Genomic DNA, 20935 nt, shown 5'->3' with positions numbered 1-20935 from the left:
TTGGAAGTTTCTTGGGAAGATCTGTGCTAGTTGGTAGACTTGCTGGGGGTTTTTGGTGACATAGATCCATAGGTATGTGCTTGCAGTCGGCTCATAGAGCACTGCAGAAATCAAACTCAAGTCAAAGGGCTAAGGTGTAGTCAGCTTCCCCACTCAAGTTTCGGGTTGCTAAGGTCAGATTCTTGAAACAACAGTCCTAGGTGAGCCGATTGATTGAACGAGATGGGAATCAATGCCTAGTCAAATTCAAGTAGAGTACAGGGCTTGTTTGCTCCTTCGTATAGGTTCCGTGTAGGCGTCTTTCCATACGATCAATTGAATATTGGAAAATATAGATATTCACTACTATTGATATCTGAAACTTTAGACTAAAAGTATACTGCTTACTCATTTGATTTTATAGTTCTTCGGAATCCATACAGGTCGAGTGGGCCTTACGGTTTGCTTGCTTGGCTCTCAGTTACCTTTAATTCAGGCGAATATGGCTTATAAATGAGATATTTGCATTAGATAGCTGTTAGTAGGGGCGCATTGGTTAGCCCACTAGAGAGAGGTTGTGGGGCTGTTCGAGGTTGAGAGGAAAGCAATTGGAGGTGAAGGAACTCCACTCTCATCTAAGCAAGCGCCTCCGCGAGCACTCTTGCAATAGGAGAATATGCTTTTCATTCACCACTCTAGTGGACAGAGACAACTACTATCGGATTCAGTTGATCCAGCCTTATGAGGTGCCTTAGTGCGCTAGGTGGTAGTTTAGCTCTAAGCGTCAACCAGTCGAAAGGAGAACTCATAGCAGGGGAGGAAGCCATTTCAAGGGAGAGAGAAAGTAAGATAATGAAGGGACTTTTGTATAGTTGATTATTTAAAAGTCACAAGAGGAAAAGAAGAGGAAGGCGAATCGGAATTGAGAAGAAATAGAAAAAGAAAGAAGAGAACTTCTATGCGAGACTGAGTGAAAGAAAAGAAGAAGAAGAAAGATGAATCAGAACCAAACAAAGAAGAAACAAAACAAGAATGAGACGAAACGAAAGAAGAAAAGAAACTGATATTCACCTATTGATGAATTAGACTGATTGAACTATGAATGAGAGTGAACAAGAAGTAAAGACGAAAGAGAAAACCTTAACCTTTTCCTCTATTCAGTTATGTATGGTTCGTTAAACAGTAGGGAAACTCCTGAACTCAATTACTTCTATTTATTTATTCACTGTAAAAGATATCAATACTCCTTTTATTCATTGGAACCACTTACTCATTCTTCTTTTCCTATGTTACCTGACCCATACCCTCTGGAACTGCTCTTTCTCCTTTCTTGCTTTCACTCTTTGACTGACTCTCTGGTAAAGCAGCTAAAGCAGCTAATTCATTTACTCGACGACTGAAGGGTTGAACTAACTATTTTACGGTCTCTCATTGCTTCGCTCTCCTCTTTATTCTTGCTTGAACCCAGTAACTAGGTCTTTCTTTGATTCTTTCTCTGATCCTTTCTTGCTTGAACCCGATAACTAGGACTTTTATTCTTTCTCTGATCTAGATCCTTTCCCTATTCTTGAGCAGTAAGCATAGACTGTATGATCCGCTCCTTATACTCTATTCCCTGATCCCTTATTATTTCATTAAGGAGGTAAACTAGGTCTTGTGGCTTCGCACCTTTCCTATGCATTCTCCTGAACCTCTCCAACAAGTCAATACTCAACCTCATCAAACCTTTTCCCTTCAAACAAAGACTGTAAAGGAGAGTCCATTCATTAGCAGCAGCTTTACCTATTTACTTACCTGTTACCTTCTTTAATTAAGAGGACATATGGCCGACCTGTTACCTTCTTAGGACATATGGCCGGTCTGTCTCTTCTCTCTCTTTGCTTTCCTTCACCTTTTGTAACTGCTTCACTCGTTCACCTTCAAGTGTTTGTTTCAAGTCAAGACGAAACATTCCTTACTCCTTTACTGTGTTTGAGGGAGACAAAAGCAAGACAAGAAAGATGCATTCTCCTTGACCGTAGGGAGAGTCAATTCATTCAATCCTTAGCTGCTTTCTTTACAGGGGAGTAAATTCATTAGGAGCATTGAAAGACGAAAGCTGAACCTTCTCTTCTTGAACAAGGTCAAATCCAATTCAAAGATGGAAGAGAAAAAGATTGATTAATTCGACTGATGTAACTCGGTCTCGCAACTCCATTGCCTGAACTACTGAAGAAACTCGGTAAATAGGCTTCTCTCCTTCACGTTCTTTGTTTACGAGGAGGTAAATAGAATAGATGGTTGATTGAACGAGGTAATTAATAAGGAAAGCCGAAAACAAGACAAGATAAGATTCATTCTCCTTAACTCCCTCCCAGATTGAACAAGATAAAGCTATTGCATTGCCTATTTATTCCAACACTCAGTAATGAGGAAGGAAAGATGAAACCTTAAACCTTTGACTCTATTCCCGGACCTGTTACCTTATTGATTAACCAATTACCTTATTGATTAACCTTCCCTTCACCTTTGACGATATTCCCTATTTATTCCTTCAAACAAAGTAAACAAAGACTCAACGAAAGATGAATTATCTTTTACAGTGAAATAAGAAATTCAGGAGTTAGCAGCTTTGAAAGACGAAACTCAAGTAAGATTCATTCGAGTTCAGACTCAACTCTCGATTCATTCGACTGAACTACTTGTTCCGTTATTGTGAGTTATTCTTTGACAGTAAACTCGGTAAAGTCAATCAATCACTACTTACTCAATCGAAACCCTTTTCCTGAACCTATCCAACTCGAGTTTCACTATCTTTTTTCCTTCACCTTCTTGAACTGTAAACAAGGTGTGTCTCGAATCTTTTCTTTCCTTCTCACCTTTAAAGACTGGGTAAAGCATATTCGTTCACCTTCACCTGTCCCTATTTCTTCTTTAGAAGTCTGTAAACTAAGAGAAATACTCCTTCCTTATGAATGAGAGTGAACTATCAGACTCAACCTCAAACCAGAACCGGAACCCAATCTTCTTCACCTGTCCCTATTTCTTCTTTTTCTTCTCTTTCTCCTTAATTCTTATGAGTTATTATTGAACAGTAAACAAGGTAGGTGTGTCTCGAATCTGTTCTTTGTCTTTTTCTTTCACCTATCTATTTAACTGATTGAACTGTAAACAAGAAAGGAAATAAATCATTATGAAATCCTGAACCAGAACCGGAACAAAGAAGGGAGGGAGAGGAAAGAGACTGAACTACTGAACCTTCACCCGATATAGAGTAGAGAAAGAAGGGAGATGACACATTAATCAGACTCAACCTATCCCACTAATAGCCTTTAAAGGGAGATGACACATTAATCAGACTTGATAGTTCTAGAAGGGATATTAAATGCTGAATTAGCAGCTTTTCTAGCCGAAAGCAAGAAAGCTGAACCTATCCTTTAACTGTTTTCAAGAAAGAGTAAATTAATGAAGATGCTACTAAACCCGGAACCCTGACAAGAAAGAAGAAGAATCAGATATTCTATTCCTTTATAGGGGAGGAAATGAATGAAAAAAAGATCAGCTCCGGAACTCAATCACCTGTCCCCGGTTCCTTGTCTCACTGCTGGCTTCTTTCCTCTTCCTTCTTAACTGCTCCAGAACAGTAAGGAAATCCGAAACAAGAATAAATGAATTAGCTATTTTTGAACCTGAACCTCTATTGCCGGAACCTTATACTCAATCACCTTTATTGACTGGAAAGGAAATGAACTAGCTTAACTCCTTTACAGAGAAAGAAAAAATTAAGCAAGACAAGCTTAATGAGAGTGAACCTATCTTTACAGTTCAAGAAGAAATTCAGGGAGAAGAAGAATGAGCTACTGAACGATCAAACACTCTTTCACTCAGTAAAAGCCAAAGAGAAAGGGGAAAGAACACCCGGACTGTCTACTCTTCTCTTATGTGTGTGGCCATGGGCTTTCCCTTCTGTAAAGTCTATAAGGATTATAAGGATCAAGTCTGGGCTAAGCACCGTCCCCCTCTTAGTTCAAGTTCGCTCGAAAGAAATGGTAACCTGTCTTCCCTTCCTTTTTCATTCACTTATATTCTCTTCTTCTTCGATTCCTTTCCATTAAGGTAGGTATAGACTAACTAAATCGGAATTCATCAGATATGAAGAAAACCAACCACTTATAGGACTGCTATAACGTCCATAGGAAAGAGGCTACGTATGAGTTTATCAACGATAGGTATTAGTTTCAATACGTATCTTTTCGTTACACTCATTCAGTCGAGCTGCTTTCGCTCCTCGAAAGGAAGTCAACGTTAATTTCTATGTTTATAGTGGAACACTAGAAAGAATTAAAATCTAGACCAGTAGTACTAGCGAGGGAGAGACCACCGATAATTCACCAATGGGGACTATGAAAAGAAAAGCAGTTTAGCGCCTTTTTTCAAACTCCCTATCGAAAGTGTCCATTAAGACAATATTGAATAAGACCCTGAACCCCTTAACACAAAGTCAATCTCAGCACAAGAGCCTCAACAAGTCATACAACTTTTGTTAAGCGAAATTATGGAAGATAGGTACGAAGCAAGGGATGGAGCTAGCCTTGCTCTTAGCTCTTACGATAGGTAGTACCTTACTCGCTTACTATAAGTTTCATGTTCCTGGATTGATCGAATGTAGTGCACATCTTCTTAGGTGAAATTGGCTTGGTGTTCAGTGTGGGCTGTCTCCCCTATCAAAAAATAGTCAGAGTAAAGAGAAGGAAAGGGGGTGGAGGAATTGGTCGACTCATCAGGCTCACGGGTGAGGAGAAGACTCAACTCTCCATTTTACCTGGCATGATAAGCCCCGTGACCTCTCTGTCTCCAGCCATCATTCTATTCTTAGATAATCCAAGCAGCAGTTCCACCAACAACTAGCATCTATTAGTTAAGGTTAAGTGGTTGGGGTACGGGATGCGGAAGCATAGGGAGTGATAGCAGCAATTGATCCTGATCTGGTTTTCTCAAGACCAAGAGCATTCCTACCTATGGAATTTAGATTAAGAACAACCAATGGTGGAGTGATCTTAATCAGCCAATTAAGAATTACAAGACAGGCTATACGCCGGAGTGAAAGGAAGGCAAACATGTGGAGGCTAATATGATGGCACAATCCTGGAAAGCAAAGACAAGCCAATATGGATAGCGGTAACGGGAGTTCGAGTAAAAGGCTGCTTTGTAGTACGAAGGTAGGAGTAGGAGAGGTGGGTAAGGAAGGAGTTCTTTCTTTTTTTCTTTTAGTAGGAAGGCAAAGTAGCTGAATCATCTGCAAGCTGGACACTGACTAAGCACAACGCTCGGAAATCAGAAACTGGGAAAGCGTGAACTAAATTCAAGCTTGCTTGGCATGAAGTACACATTCAGTTAATGGCATTTAGGTTCGTCATGCTTTGGAATCTAGTTAATAAGTGAGCATGAAGCTTTGGCTCTGTCAGTCATATCTTTCTTATCTCCCTCTAGAGACAAAGAATAAAAGAATAAAGGGGATGGAAGTTGACTATTCCCAATAGGCGAATTTGTGGGGATCTATTATAGCAAAGAGGTTCAGTATGCAAAAAACTTGGGTTACAAGGTTATACCGGAGATTCTGATTTGAAAAGTGTTCTAGTCCTTTTCTCAAAATGTATCTCATCACTGCAAGTAGACAAAAATCTAATCAATCTAAGAAGAAAGATGAAGAAGCTATGTCTTATATAGAATTCTTCTTCTTATGAATGCACTATACTATATTGGGAGATTAGGTATTAATCCAGAAAGTAGAGTAATTGAGATAAGATATACGCACTAGAGAGAGATTTGAAGAATTGATAAAGAGTCAATCTTTCTTCGATATTAAGAATCTGGGGGATCATTACTTTTGACTTATAAGATAAAGACTGCTGATGTTAACGACATTGACTGGAATCCACCTAGAATTAGCTGTTCATATGTCGGCTGCTATTACAGCTTATTCATATCTACAAGTACATTTTCAGAGAAAACTATTACTGAATACTGTTACTATACTGACTCAGCTGTTCCAGTAAGTCTAATACCTGAAGAAGAGCTTTCATCGACTGAATTGGGAAAATGAATGAGTATAAAGTAGAGACGGGTTACTTCTTAGCACCTAAATCCTATCTATTAGTGAGTCAAAATGATGATATACTTTTCTACTTAAACACAAAGGTCCAGCTAAAGACTTAGTAAGCCGTGAGTGGTATCAATCAAAATACAATGAACCCAACCAGAGTGAAGTAATTACATATACGCGTAATTTCTTTGTTGATAGAAAAAAAGCAAATTAGTTTGAAAAAAGATATGAATATCAATCTTGGAATCAAAATGGATAGAAAAAGATATCCAGTCTATGATCAGAATCATCTTTTGGTTAATACTCAACCTAAATAAAGAAGTAACAGACTTATGTGGTCTAATTAACAACTTAAATAGGATGAACCGAAAGAAAAAGAAGATAGAGACGAAAAGACAATTCCGACTATCAAGTATAAATTATATAAACTAAAACGTAATAGAATAATAAGAATAATAGAAGAACCAAGAAAAGGTGACTCATATTAGATTAGATACCTAATACAGAATACAGAGAAAAAATGTATCAAATTGCTTGATTTTGCTTTCTATGTTATATAAATCATAATAATATGACACAAGCGCTTTATTCTAGTCGAGCGACGGAAGGATTCCTCTATTAGATCTCGCCTGAAGAAGGAGGAGATTTCTTTGCCCTTGACAAATAATCTTTACCTTTGAGAGTGGGCCCCTGAAGAAATGTGCTACAGATGATTTCGCTGCAGTTATTCCTCCACTTCTTCTTGGCATCAAAGAGAGCTGCCCTTTATTCCTTGCATCAACAAGGCAATCTCGCAGAAAGGCTACTGACTTGGCTGATTCAACAAGGAGGCATCCATTCAAACAGCTCCCATTCCTATCTTGACACAAAGAACAAGAAAAAGGAGGGGGCTTTCTTTCTATCCATTACTTTGAATAATCATAAAGGCTTACTAAACCAGCAAGATACGAGTTAGAAAGATCACATCTTCTTGAAGTACTGCGGAGGAAAACTTCTCGTTGCTGATCCTGCAAGAACCGCTATCGACACCGACTCTATCTTAACGTCTATCTTAACGACCGGTAAAAACCCTCTTTCTAGGATATGTCACTGCTCGGGGAGGAGTTCATTCTTCTCCAAATCACCTCTTCCTTTATTTCAATTTGAGAAAGAAGTCAATTTATCTAGATTCAAGTTAACCTAATAGTTAATAGTGCAGCGGATTCTGTAAGATAGAAGGAATTTGATTGACATCCCAATGAGAAATGAGAAAGAATAGGATATATAAAGGATTTAATCCAGTCTCAAGCCAACTTTCTTTACCAGATCTTGAGAGGTCTGCCCGTCTGGTGAGAGAATCCACTTCGAAAATCGTTTCCAATAAAACTTGGTTAGAATTTTATTGCAGGGATTTTCTCAAAAGCGACTTTCTAGCAGCTTTCCATGCTTATGACACTTCCTATGATTGATTCCTTAAGGAAAAAAATAGAACATTTTAGTCACCAGATAAATAAGACTTTTAGATTGATGTTTAGTCATATTCATTCATGTTAAAGTCATGGGTGTTATCAGGTAGTATTCTTTTCTAAGTATATGCTACCCTAGTATTCCACTATATTAACTCATAGAAAGTGAAGCGTATAGTTAGATTCGTGATTTTGCTAAAAGCGGGGCAACCACATTTCTTTCTTCTTGCTCACTATACCTTGACTATCATGTTTGCAACACTATTTAAGGTATCCGTAGAGCTGGAAGAGAGAACCTACCTCAGATCTACTCTTTTTTTGAGGAACTGAGCAAACGGACCTCTAAACGAAATTCGGTAGAACTACATTCGGGTCTGATACCAATACTATTTCCATCATTACTATAACCAACCTTAGAAGATCTCGTTTTTGATCTTGAGTAGGTTATGTAGGCACTTGTCCCTACTCGTGTATAGCAATTGGAAATGGCGGGCTCGACCTTTGACCAAAAATCAAATTAATGAATGAACTACACTGACGGCGACGGCTAGAAGGGATTGCTATACCAGCGTAACCAGACCAGATTCTATAATGAATTGAATAATGAAAAGCTAACGAAGAAGCCATTTAATACTGAAATTTCCTTAAGGATCGCAGTGTAATAGCGACTAGCGAACCCACCCCCCTTAAAAATCATTATCCCTTGGAATTTCCATCTTCGAGTTCTTCTGAAAGACCTCAAGTCACAGCTTCCCAGTCTTAGTGGAATCGGTGAAGTATTAAAAGAGCTAGTCAATTAGTTCAGTCTTATTATTCCGTTAGTCACTTAGTGCGTGTTCCTTTTAATCAATGGAAAATACAAGACAATAAAAAACATAGTTCTATTATGTTTATCTTACACTAACTTTGACTTTCAAGCCAAATCAAATAGAAAAAAAGATTATTCTCAAAATGAGCTTAATCAACAGACTTCCAGCGCCAACAGGAGCCTGCAAATTCAAGATCTATTATTCCTAATAATCTGACTCTTAGTTCGTTAGGGGTTAAAATAAGAGTCCATCATAGCGAGCCTATGATGAGGAGTAAAGTCTTCTCTCCTCATACCCTTCCTTCCTGGAACTAATAGCATCTCCCCTCTGAATGAATTGCTGCTGGATTTGAGATCGGCACGAGTTGTTCATACAAGTTGCTCAGCTAAGCTCTTCACAGGTGATGCATCAACATCTTGTAGTCAATCTCATTCCACAATTCCTTCCTCCATTATTCTTAGGATATCTTTTTTGGGACCAAATAAATCCCTATCTCAGAGATAGATAGAAGTTTTCATAATATCTATGAAATGATAGATTTGTTAAATATTAGATCTACGCCTATGTAGAAGATAATCGTGTGTCAGAAGAATTCTTTGATGCGGCGGAGCAATTGTCTTCAAGTGAAAAGGCATCATTGGTAGGCTGACAAGCAAGAATTCCTGTGTGATTGGGAATAGGTAATCGTAGTGAATCGGGCAATTCGTTACAGGATATCTGTATAATAACTACCTTTCTAAAACCATACCGCTCCTCATTTTGATTCTGGTAAAGGGTGGGAATCAGTCCACGAATGAGTTCCTTCTTTAAAATCTCTCCGGTTTACACCAAGGCATAGTAGCTTGTTTATGTCTGATTAACCTCAAGGCGCCTTTTAGAGAAAACAAGGTGATCCCGCATCCATATAACTCTATCTTCTTGCTCACTGCTCAAGGGCCTTATGGCTCTGATACACTCCCCCATTTCTTGCCGATCTTGTTTTGCAGCTGCAGGGGGGGACCATCTGGAATTATGAATTAGAAAGTCTGTCTGGTACTTTTTCACTTTGACATTTTTGGGAAGACCAGACTCCCCTATGATTTGCTTACCATACATACCTTTCCACTAAAGAACCGATAGGCAGCCAAGAGTCATACCAGAGAGATGTATTGGTTCCATTGCCAACATCATGTATAATATCTCTTATAGCCAACTCTCTCAACATCTGTCAAACTTTCCTACAAACCCAACTACCATTATTTGGTGGGTTTAATACACCAACAAAATGCTCCTATTTTTTAGAAGCATTCTATGTATATCCTAAATAGCTGCACCAATGAAGCACCTTCTTTTCATTTCAAATAAATAGGTAAAGGGCCAAGCTACATTCCCTTTGAACCATATTAGGATCGGACCATAAGAACCTTCTGTCTTCTTCTCAATTGTCTTCAAATCAAAACCTGCACTGGCAGTATGAACACAGTACTCAAGTAAACACTTTCATGCTAAGGAGGGCACCCTGAACCTGTTGTACAACATATTATAGGGCTTTTACAGTCCATCTCTATACTCTAGCTTTGATTCTCTCAATTAGAGTAGAGGCAAACAATCACTAACTGAGAGACTGGCAATCCCAGGTACTTCATTGGCATTTTACCTTCATTGAAGTCAATTAGATTTTCAATATTTCACTTTGCAGCATCAGATAGAAAGATCTCCATAGTAGATTGGACTCTTGGATATGCAGTAAGAACAGAAAGATTTTGGAATTCTTTTAAGCATTGATTGACCACAACAAATCCTTCTCATGAACTAGAGATTTAGCAATCAACTGAGTGACTTTCGCTCCTTGGTTTATTGTCTATCGACACCTTTTTCTTTTGAATTCATTGATAGAGCTTTTGGAGCGGATGTAAAGCACTAGATTTTTCAACGAGTACCAAGAAGAAATTCATTCACTAGACTAAGAGAAGAAAACAGAACAAAAAGAGTCTTGGCTTAAGCTCAGCCGCCTCCGGGAATTCATCGGGAGGAAGAGCCCCAAGGGCGCCTTATTCTAGGAGCCCAAACTATGTGATTGAATAAATACTCCTACATCTGTTGCGGGTCGAGGACTACGGAACCTTTGACTTTATTACCTGACCGGAACGAAAGCTTAATGAGAGAGTGAGAGTTTACAGTTAAAGAAGAAAAGTTTAGACATGAAAGAAAGCCAAGGTGAAACAAAAGAAGAATGAGACTGAACAGGAAGGGCTGAAGAAGAAGAAAATGAAACATAAATTATCCTGAACCTATTTCTTCTTTCAATTCATGAAATCAGGGAGACGAAAGCAAGATGAATGATCCTGAACAGTGTTTGAAGGGAGAGGAAAGCCAAAAGATGAATGGAATGAGAGTGTACAGTCTTTGAATAAATGAATTAGCTACTGAACCTGAACCGATATGACCTTCTTTCACTCTAAAGCTATTATGTATGATTCGGAGCAGGAGAGTCAATTCATGAGCTACTTCACCTTCACCGGAACCTATTTCTTCATTCTCCGCGGAACCTCTGAACCTCTGCAACTCTGTCTCATTCATTGCTGAGCTCCTTCTTTCACCTTTTCCTTTTGGAACTCTAACGGACAGACGAACAAGAAATTCATTCTATCTCTCCCTTATTTTCTTGATTAAAAAGTCTATCATCTATTTATTTTTTGGGATAAAAGAGTCCATTTGACCTGTAAAAGAGTGAAAAAGAGGCTAAATGGGACTGATTGAACCCTTTTTACTGTTAGGACCATTAATAAAGAAATTCTATCATCGGTGTATTTTTAGGGATAAAAGTCTATCCTTTGTCTATTTTTAGGGATAAAAGTCTATCTTCTATCTATTTTGAGGATTAAAAAGTCTATCTATACGTGATTTTTTTTATTCAAATTGTTGCTTTACCCTATTGAAACTATAAAGACTATCGATGAATTAGACTGATCCTTCCAGGACCATTAATTCATTTTGTCTATCTTCTGTCTATTTTTTTTTGATTAAAAAGTGTATCTTTACCCTATTTTTGGGATAAAAAAGTCCATTTTCCCTGATTTCCCTCTGGAACTCGACGGTAAACACTCAAAAAACAAGAAAAATCCTATCCACTGTCTATTTTTTTGATTAAAATTGATTGAGGTAATTAATTAGGAAGTCAAGACTCAACTCTCGATTCAACCTCAAACACTGTCAAAGATTAAGACTCCTTACTTATTCATTCGACAGAACATGACTATGACTGATTAACCTTCTTCCACTCTTTTACTCGACTGTAAAGACTCAAAAAAACAAGAATGATCCTATCCTCTGTCTATTTTTTGGGATATTTTCCTATCCTCTGTCTATTTTTTTGGCTATTTTTGGCTAGAGGTAATTAAGAAAGATGAGAATCAGGTCAAGCTCATGAGCTTATTCTTTATGGTCTCATTGCTCCGTCCTTCCCCGATATTACCTGACTGACCAGATTGGATTTCACTCATTTACTCTCCTGCCTGTAAGAAGCCAGAATGAGACTGAACTACTTCACGAACCTGATGGAATAGGGAGGGTAAACTGGATGGACTATTCTTCTTGAACAATATTCCCTTCCCTTCACTTTACAGGAGAGGAGAGTCAAATGAAAGATTCTTTGTCCTTCACCAGATTGAACTATAAACAAGAAAGCAAGACGAGATTCATTCTCCGGGAAACCGATATTACCTTCCCTTCAGAGAGGAAAGAAAAGAAAAAGAGAAAGCTGAAATCTTCAACCTTTTCCTATCCTTTAACTGTATTTGAAGGGAAAGAAGGGAGACTCAAGCAAGACAACAAGACAAGATGAATTAGATTGATCCTGTAAAGACCATTTCTTAGAAAATTGATGCTTCACCCTATTTTTTGGGATAAATCCTATTTTTTCGTGTAAGGACCATTGATTATTAAATCAATGCTTTGCCCTATTTTTCGGGCCATTTTAGAGGTAATTAGTTCGAAAAGAAGAAACTCAAGAAGAATTAGACTTGACAGTATTTGAATAAATAGTCAAAGGAAGAAGACGAACACAAGATGAATGAGACAGACTTGACAGTGTTTGAATAAATAGGGAGCCTAAAGAAAAATGCATTCTCCTTCTTTCACTCTGATGGACCATTAATTTGAGCTATCCTCTGTCTATTTTTTGGGCTATTTTGGACTGAGGTAATGTTAAAGGAAAGAGAGAGACTGAGAGTGAACCAGATTTCATTCATTCATTTACTCGACTACCTATAAGAAAAGAAGAATCAACCTTTTCCTATTTCTTCTTGATCCTGACCCTTTGACGATATTATCTTCCCTTCTTGAACTCGGTAGATAGGCTTCTCTCCTGAACCTCATAAACTATCAGTCTGCTTCGCTCCTTCCCCTCATATTCCAGTATCTCGCTTTCTTTTCGTGTTGTCACAATGCTAATGAGGTACTAGCTTTTTTACGAAATTCGTACATGAAAAAGTACAAGTTGTATTTGAAACTACATTAGAAGATAAAGCCCAAGGGGAAAGGCGAAACCGAAAGCCTCCTAAACTTTGGAAGTCTGAATACGCGCTAAAAGCATTTCCAACTGAAATTGCGATAAGATAAGAAAGGAATTCATTGACTTTGAACAACAAAAAGGGGGTCAATGAGCACTAACTCTGACTTTTGTGTTTTGAAAGGAATGCTGCTGTAAAAAATGTAGGCAGAATTACAGTGAAGAAAAAGTCTTGTGCAGGATAGCTGCCGCTAACAAAATTCACACAATTTGTTTATAGAAACAACACAGTACGACTTTTTTCAGGCTCTCTCCTCTCTTCTATTACTTGTTTGAGTTCCCCTCTCTCCCATCCTCTTTTCAAGTCCCACTCTTTTCCCGGTTAAGAATGGCAGACCCTCCACAATAGAGCCCCCTGGGGTCAAAGAACCTTTTGGTAAAGAGAAGCTCTGAAGGTAACCTATGCCCTCATTCCATTCTTTTTTATTGTAGTTTTCTTCTGGGCTTCATCCCGTCCGTTCCATTACATCTAGTGCGTGTCATACTTTGGGGTATAAGCCGTTAAAAAGGCTCTTCAACAACTCTCATCTTTGTATGTAGGTTGTTTAGGGGATCTGGCGTGGGTGGATAGTAGGTTCTATTCTTTCTATTTTCATCGAAACCGAAGCCATGCCACTTTTCAATATGATGAACCCCGACCCTATTCAAACTCGAGAATTTGGGTGACAGGTACCTCTTGACCCATATCAACGACAAACGCAGGCATCCCCTTCTCCTTCAGAGGTTGTTCAATCATACCCACAGGACCTTCTCTAGGATTCACTCGAAAAAGAAGAAAGAAAGAGAAAAGGGAGGAGGAGGAGCGCGATCTCATGACCTCGAGACAGTTTCGCACCACAGAGCAGAGCCTGGGGGAGTTTGACCACAAGGTCAAAATGAGAAAAGAGAGACCAACTCGTGAGGACTAGAAAGATTCTGATGCACGAGCTAGAGGACGCCGCGCAATAGATATACTTTTTTTTGGTGGAACGGGTGGGGATCTGAAATTCCTTGCTCGTAAACAGGCCTCCATTGAAAATGAGAACTCCCGGTTCCTGATGGAATTGGAAAACCAGTTCCAACAACTATTTCCAACCGACAGAGGGTGAATGTAGGTGAAGGCCAGACCGCTTGGTTCGAGGACCCGTTGGTCAAAGGAAATGGGAGGTCCTGATGCCGGGACGGAGCCATATGATAGGAGAGTGTATACTCTTGAACTCCGGAAGCGAGACCCTAAAAAAAGTGAAAGAAGCTATTCTATTCTGAGTGGTAAACTCTAAAAAGAAAGATGGAAAGAGGGGAGTTGGCTGATAAAGATGGACAGTGACGATTGCGTAATATCAATTTCTCGGCCTTGTCATCGAAAGCGGCTTCCAATTGCTCGAAAATTCTCAGCTATATGGGGGGCTTGGATGGTGAGCAAAAACAATTGATCAAGAAGTTGGTCAACTTTCGCATGAAAGAAGGTAAAAGAACGAGAGTTCGTGCTATTGTTTATCAAAATTTTCATCGCCCAGCTCAAACTAAACGCGATGTAATCAAACTAAGGGTTGACGTCGTAGACAATATAAAGCCCATATGCGAAGTCGAAAAAGTAGAAGTAGCAGGTACTATTTATGATGTCCCTGGGATTGTAGCCAGGGATCGTCAACAAACCTTAGCTATTCGTTGGATCCTTGAAGCTGCTTTCAAACGACGTATAAGCTACAGGATAAGCTTAGAGAAATGTTCATTTGCTGAGATACTTGATGCTTACCTAAAGAGGGGAATTGCACGTCAGAAAAGGGAGAATCTTCATAGACTGGCTTCCACCAATCGAAGTTTCGCGCATTTCAGATGGTGGTAAAGTCAAGTGAGACCACATAAAGATCTCTTCCTCATTCAGTCAGATTATTCAGTAAGATATGGTATGGTTTGACCCTTTTTCTTTTCATCTTCATATAGAAAGTCTTCCTTACTCATACTCCTCCCTTCATTCATTGAGTTGGAGGAATCCATAGGAGGCTCGCCCCCGTTATGCATTGCATGAAAGAACCTTTCTTTGTATGACTTCTCTTTTTTTTGCCTCAGGTCGAATGAATACGAAAGGGAGATCCATACAAAAATAGGCCATGAATGAAGAAGTAGTGGGCCTTTCACTCTCTTTCTAGTGACTCGGGGAGCTAATCTGAGAAATGCACTTCAAAGGGAGGGAAGCTAGGTCTCCCATGTTGGTATGGCCGGGCATAAAAGATTGTTAAGTTAGGTCAAAAATCAGAGGTAGAAAGAGAGAACAGAACGGAACCGATAGCCCCGAATTATGTCGGAAAAGGCAAGAGAAAGAAAAGTCAGGACTCTCTCCGCATACCTCTCATTTGGGCAAAAAAAAAAAAAAAAAAAGGCTGTGAAGGTTTGCACCTTTCCTCACTTGAGTAGAAAGCTTTGAAGAAAGGAGGATATCCTGAGCCAAGCACAAACAGTAAGTAGGTCTATCAGAGTAATGAAGTTGGATCAAGAAAGAAGGCCGAAAGCCAGGCAGTCAAGCTCACGTTGTCGACACCTCTTGTCCTGAGTGATTTCTCGTATGTGTAAAGACGGGTAGTATAGCGTCTCATCTCTTTCCTCAAAGTGGTGGATCAAACTTCGATCATGTCACGAGAGTGGATTTGGTTTCCTCGGTCATTCTGCGAACCTAACAGCTATCACTTACTAGTCAATGAAAGTGGGGTCATTTTCAGTCTTCTTCGAAGCTTGAAAGTTAGTGTCATGTACTTGCTTATGGAATTATTGCTTCAAAGAATCATCCTCAAGAATTACAAGATTGGCTTCTTGCTTATCAAGGGCTCCGGCCTTTATCAAACCAAAAGAACAATCTAATGATTGACAGCTTGCATTAGTGTTTAAGCTTGTTCCCTAGAGTTTGATCCCCAAGAAAGAGGGAAATGGTTGTGATTCAATATAAAAAGGCCAGCACTCACTCTTCATCAAATATCGAAATGCATGTAATAATCAAGGTTTTGATTCCAGAGTCAGATTGGGGAGACAACTCCTTCAAGGCTTTGACTTACATTCCGAGGAAGACTTTCCCAGCAACAGAAGAAAAGATTGCGAGGTACTTCTACCGCATCAAAAAGGGACCTTTGAGCTCAGCTTTGTCATCTAGCTCGGGTTGTTCAAAAAGAAAAAGAGGTTACAACTAAGAAGAACCGAACCTGAGGGGGAGCCACATAAAAAGAGATACTGAACAAAATGTGAGCTGCAGTCGAACTCGTTGCAAGAAAAGGTAGTTGAATGTGTTAGACGAAGAGAATATAGAACGTAGAAGCAACTAGAGTCGGCATGTGGCTTAATGCTTGCCAGAGAGAGTTCTATAGCCCTTAGGATAAAGACATGAGCATAGGATTTTAGAGGAGCCCAAGGAGGTTTCACGATCCGATCTCTCACTTGAAGAAAGATAGCCTAGAGAAAAAGGATGCAACAATGATCAAGTTCTTTTTTCATTGTAACGCTAAGGTGGACAAGACCTTACAACTAGAAAAAGGGGGCAAAATCACAAGTTCTCTTTATCAAATTGGGATCTCCTTGATGATCCTCCTTTCATCACAGAGGGGTAGAAGATGAGTTGGGAGTTGAATCGAGATTACTCTCACTCGTCCTAACCTCTCATATGTTGTGGGGTCAATCTATGTTATGCTATCTCTATAGAAGTGAAATTTGGATGAACTAAAAAAGATCCTCAGGTATAAAGACCTACCCTAAAAGGCATTATTCTTTTATTGGTAAGCAGCAGATCCTTGCTTTGGGCAACTTAGGGCCTATTCAGATCCCCTACCTATGAAAGCTGAAGGAAGGTATTAATGCTGGCTTTCTCTCTGATAGAAAATCAACCATAGGCAAATTTCTTCCCTCGAAAAAAAGAAAGGGGAATGATTCTTACCAACCAAAAGCAAGCATAGCGCATAGGATTCCACATCCGTATAAGAAGTGAAAAAATTATTCATTTGCACACCCCCCTCCCCTGAATTAAAAAAAAAGAAGATGAGGTTTTTGCTATGCCACCAGAATTGTGTAGTTAGAGTTATCCTCTTACACTGGGAGTGCTGCTCAAGCGCAAAGGTCTGGATCTTGAATCGGATGATTCATTCTCTTCTGGAAAAGGAACTACAACCTATGCCCACTAAAACCCACCACCCTTATACCGCGCCGTGCATATAGAAAGAAAGAATAGACTCTATTCCCAAAAAAAGGTTATACTCTTTGCAATTCCTTAGCTATGTCTAGTGGTCTTGTTTCCATTCCCAGGGTATTGGCATCAAAAAGAGGGCCTAATGCGCCCGGAACTATGGCAACGAAATGAGTCTGCGGGCCGGCAATCCGACCAGCTAAGAGCAACTCCAAGCTTGAGGAAGAATACGATCTCACTAAAGCAACCAAATGAAAGCAAGGCCTAATTGCTTGCTGCACTTCACGCGCAGGAACGAATCTTAGCCAATTACCAGCTTAGGCTTTCACGAGAGCACTAATAGGCGTGCGTAGGTGGGTTCTCCCCTATTTTTGGGCTGCTAAACTTGGGTGGGTCTAAGCACGGGAAATGAGCCATGCAAGAGATCGTTAAGCGGAGCCTTGTCGGAACATTGGGTTGCCTAAATTGTCGGATGATGCTATGCGGGGTCTATGTTTTCATACGCGCAGAGCAGCTATGCGTCAGATCTATTGGCTTATCGAGTTGGTTGCTTTTTCGGTATGAGGGCGAAGTCAGACTTGGGCATGACAAGAGTGTCAGCCAAGTTCGTTGGCATGTAATGCCTTAGCGCAGGAAGAGATGCCTTGCGCTCCGTGGAACCATCTTCCTTATTCATGGGGCGGAAGCTAGCGACAAAAGATAAGGCCAGCACAGTAGATGTCTTTACGGGACGGATGTGTTTGAGACTGAGTTAAGGATCCTTGTCTCCCAGGTTGGGGCCGGCGCTATGCGGACGGATGGTGAGCCTGAATTTCCTCTCATAGCAGCCTGTGTTATACCAATATCTAGTCTCCAACTTATAGCTCAGTTGAGTTCAGTAGTTGCTCAGACGAAAGTCAGCCTAGAAGGAATCTCATTTCCAATTTTTTGGTATAGAGTTTCTCTTAAGTATAGAATTCTCTCCACTTGCACGCTTACTAGAAAGGCTAGCTTTGATGCTTTTAGTGCTCTACTTGCAAACAAAAAGGGGAGGGACTTTTTCTTGCCTACTTCTGGCGGTTTATCTCTTCACGAGTCGTCGGCTCTAGTCTAGACTTTCCCACCCAAGGAAGTTCTTGGAAAGCCTTTATAGCGGGCAACACAAACCCTTTCTTTTAGTCGGGCAAGGATGAACATTTTATGTTGTAGATGTTTTTGGCTTTTTTTTTTGTTCTTTGGTCATTTCCGGTAACCTGGTCGATCTACTTCACCTTTTCCAGAAGGGAGTTTCGAAGGGCGGTAACCTTAGCCCAGAACTCGATCTACGGCCCCGGTTAGGGGCACTCAAAAGCGTCGTTGCCAACGGTGCAATCTATGGTGCCTCCAAGGCATCTCGCCCCCTTCCAAGTGATTCAAATCAAATAAGGCAAGTCAGAATCACCAACCAAAACGGAAACTCAATCCTAAACTTCGGAGTGGAAGATAGCGGAAGGCGAGTTTTCTGGATGTTGGCAAATGGGCATGAGAAGGAGCATCGTTCCCCGCTGGAGATCCTTTACTAAAACACTGGAAAGCCACCTCTTCCTCGTTTTACTTTTCTGTTTAAGGCACTTTTGGAGTGGAATGAATGAAGCTAATGTGCACAGAGTTTAGATGAAATCCGGGTTGACCTTAGGGCTGCTGTCTCTCATGCCACTGCGGAATTGGGGGTTCACAACAACTTTGACAAATTTCTGCAAGAGCTGGCACATCCACTCTTCCCTGAAGCAAAGCCGGTTAACATTGAAAAGTTGCGTCGCCTAGGTTTGTAGAAAAAAAAAATGAATTAGAAGATGAGTGTAGCAGTAATAGCTTTGAAGATGGTAGCCAACACTAGGATTTGGGAAGGATATACATAAGAGTTAGTGTGAGGAGAAAGAGCCTTCCCATTTGATGTTCTAGACCCAGGAAGACTTGCCATTTTCGCTATCACTTCCGTCAGCTCCGACAGGAGACCTATGAATGCCTTGGCTCTAAGCTGTACGTACCACCGTTCAATGCCATATTCTGCCGCGCAGAAACTTTTTCTTGTTCTATGGCGTGCTTTTTTTTTTAGCCACATTCATTGCTTTGAGGGATTGGTTGTGAGCAAGGAAGCGTTGAGTCGGGCGCGTAAGGTGTTGGGTGGTGGGTTTTGGATACTGCTTTGATTGCTTTTCACCTATTTATATAATGAAGATTTCTTTATACCATCAACATTGATAATTGTAGACAGATGGATAGCAATGTTAGTGAAGAGCTTTCCTTTCCTAGGGCCAACCTAGAATAGAAAGAGGGTCTCTTTCTTCCTTCTCCTATTCCTGTCCTTCCTGCTGCAGTTGATGGAGAAGCATTGAGCAAGGAAAGCAGTCAAGACATTGTTAGCTAAAATCTCTGCCCTTAGTATCTTCCTCCACTCTGCATTGTAGTGCATTGAGGGAGCAGTAGTGGAGTTAGTAAAGGTATATGCTGGTCAGTTACAAGGCAATACCACTAGGGAAGCTGATCAAGCATATGTTTTTGACGATCGATAAAAAGGAGGTTGCTAATGATGAAATATACGAAAAAGGGCCTCGAGGTATCCCAGAACCCTTCCTCCCTCACAGGACGAGGGAAACCTGTAGTTGTCGATCTACTTGGTATTCTCGACGAAGCCTATATATACCCACATAAAGTGGGGAGACCCCTTAACGCAACAAGCGAGAATGGCTAGGTTGATAGCAGGGTTAAAGAAAAGGCGAGTATGAAAAGACGTATCGCGTAACCGTCCCTGTAAGCAGCTTCATCATTGTTTCTTGATCTATGAACCGACTTTATGAAAAAATCAGTCTTTCAGCTTCAAGTGTGACTGTTGGGTCTAGATAAGTTGGACCTCTTGGTTTGGGGAAAACTAGAGATGTTGGCTAAGAAAGCTAAGCAGGCAAGTACAGGACAGACGAAATAAATGCACATACAAATTGATTGACATGATTCCTCTCCCTCTCTCTTTGGCTAGTTGGTTAGTTGCGCAATAAGCGGGAAAGCATACCAGGCAGGGAAAGAAAGGCTGCTCAATCTCCTGTAAGGCCAACCCTCAACGGCGAGCTCACCAGGCAATGCTATAAGTCCGATAGAAGTCCAAGGTTTCGTCTACTACGGACCAGGAAGCTCTTGGAGGAGCTAACACGAAATGAGAAATACATTCGATTACGACAACTAATAGATAGCGAACTTTTTGGTAGAAACTGAATGATCCCTTGGCTCGGGCAAGAAAAGGAAAAGGTAGTCGTACTCTTACCTTTTCCGACGATAGGAAAGTTTGAGCTGAAAGATTGAATCACACTGGGTAAGAAAGGCGGGTTAGCAGGTTTCTCCAAACGTATAGTATAAACAAAAAGAGGAAGCAACTGGTCTTGAAGAGGATACCGATACACATACATTCTTGCATGGAAGAACCTAGCTGAACCGGATCAAGGGTCCTAACCGAGTCCGACTGACCTTCTTTGGCTGGCCCCCGCCCCTTGTAACAAGGTCAACCCGTACGTGCTTTTGCCTTTCATTTAGCGAGATAGCTTACCAGCTCTTTCGGCTCATAGCAGCAGTATGAAAAGCGGAATCCTCATCCTGAGTCGAGTCTGCATTGCCATACGAATCGACATCGGCCAAACCAAGGGCTCCTATTTTTTCTTTAACGAAAGCGGATCTAAGAGTTTCGATAAAACCAACCTCTTTTAAAGAAGGAGTCGCTCTGCCATGATCACCATGGACATACGCAGCTCCCGCTTTACCTTCGCCTACAGTGAAAAGAAAAGTTCCCTCACGATAGGCCCTCCTAGCTCCCAAACGTCTTTCTATCAATCGAGAGAGGTACAAAATAGTACAACAAACCAACAAGATAAGAATGGACTCATAAGATGGGTGGTCAGGGAATCGATTTCATTTGTGTTATCCGCC

At 40.4% G+C, this 20935-nt stretch overlaps 1 long non-coding RNA gene across 1 annotated transcript; it reads right to left on the bottom strand.

Moving 5' to 3' along the window:
* Positions 1-10394: 10394 nt before the first annotated feature.
* LOC111483324 lies at positions 10395-20588 on the bottom strand. Its single transcript, XR_002718335.1, has 3 exons — positions 20414-20588; positions 19565-19574; positions 10395-10408 (listed from the first exon to the last, which is right to left on the bottom strand). It is a non-coding gene; the product is annotated as an uncharacterized LOC111483324 (long non-coding RNA).
* Between the last annotated feature and the right edge of the window lie 347 nt (positions 20589-20935).

The sequence above is a fragment of the Cucurbita maxima genome, unplaced genomic scaffold (genome assembly GCF_002738345.1).
Source record: "Cucurbita maxima cultivar Rimu unplaced genomic scaffold, Cmax_1.0 Cma_Scf00008, whole genome shotgun sequence".
NCBI classification, from domain to species: domain Eukaryota; kingdom Viridiplantae; phylum Streptophyta; class Magnoliopsida; order Cucurbitales; family Cucurbitaceae; genus Cucurbita; species Cucurbita maxima.
The sequence above is the reverse complement of the archived record's forward strand: the minus strand, read 5'-3'. Positions and strand labels throughout refer to the sequence as shown.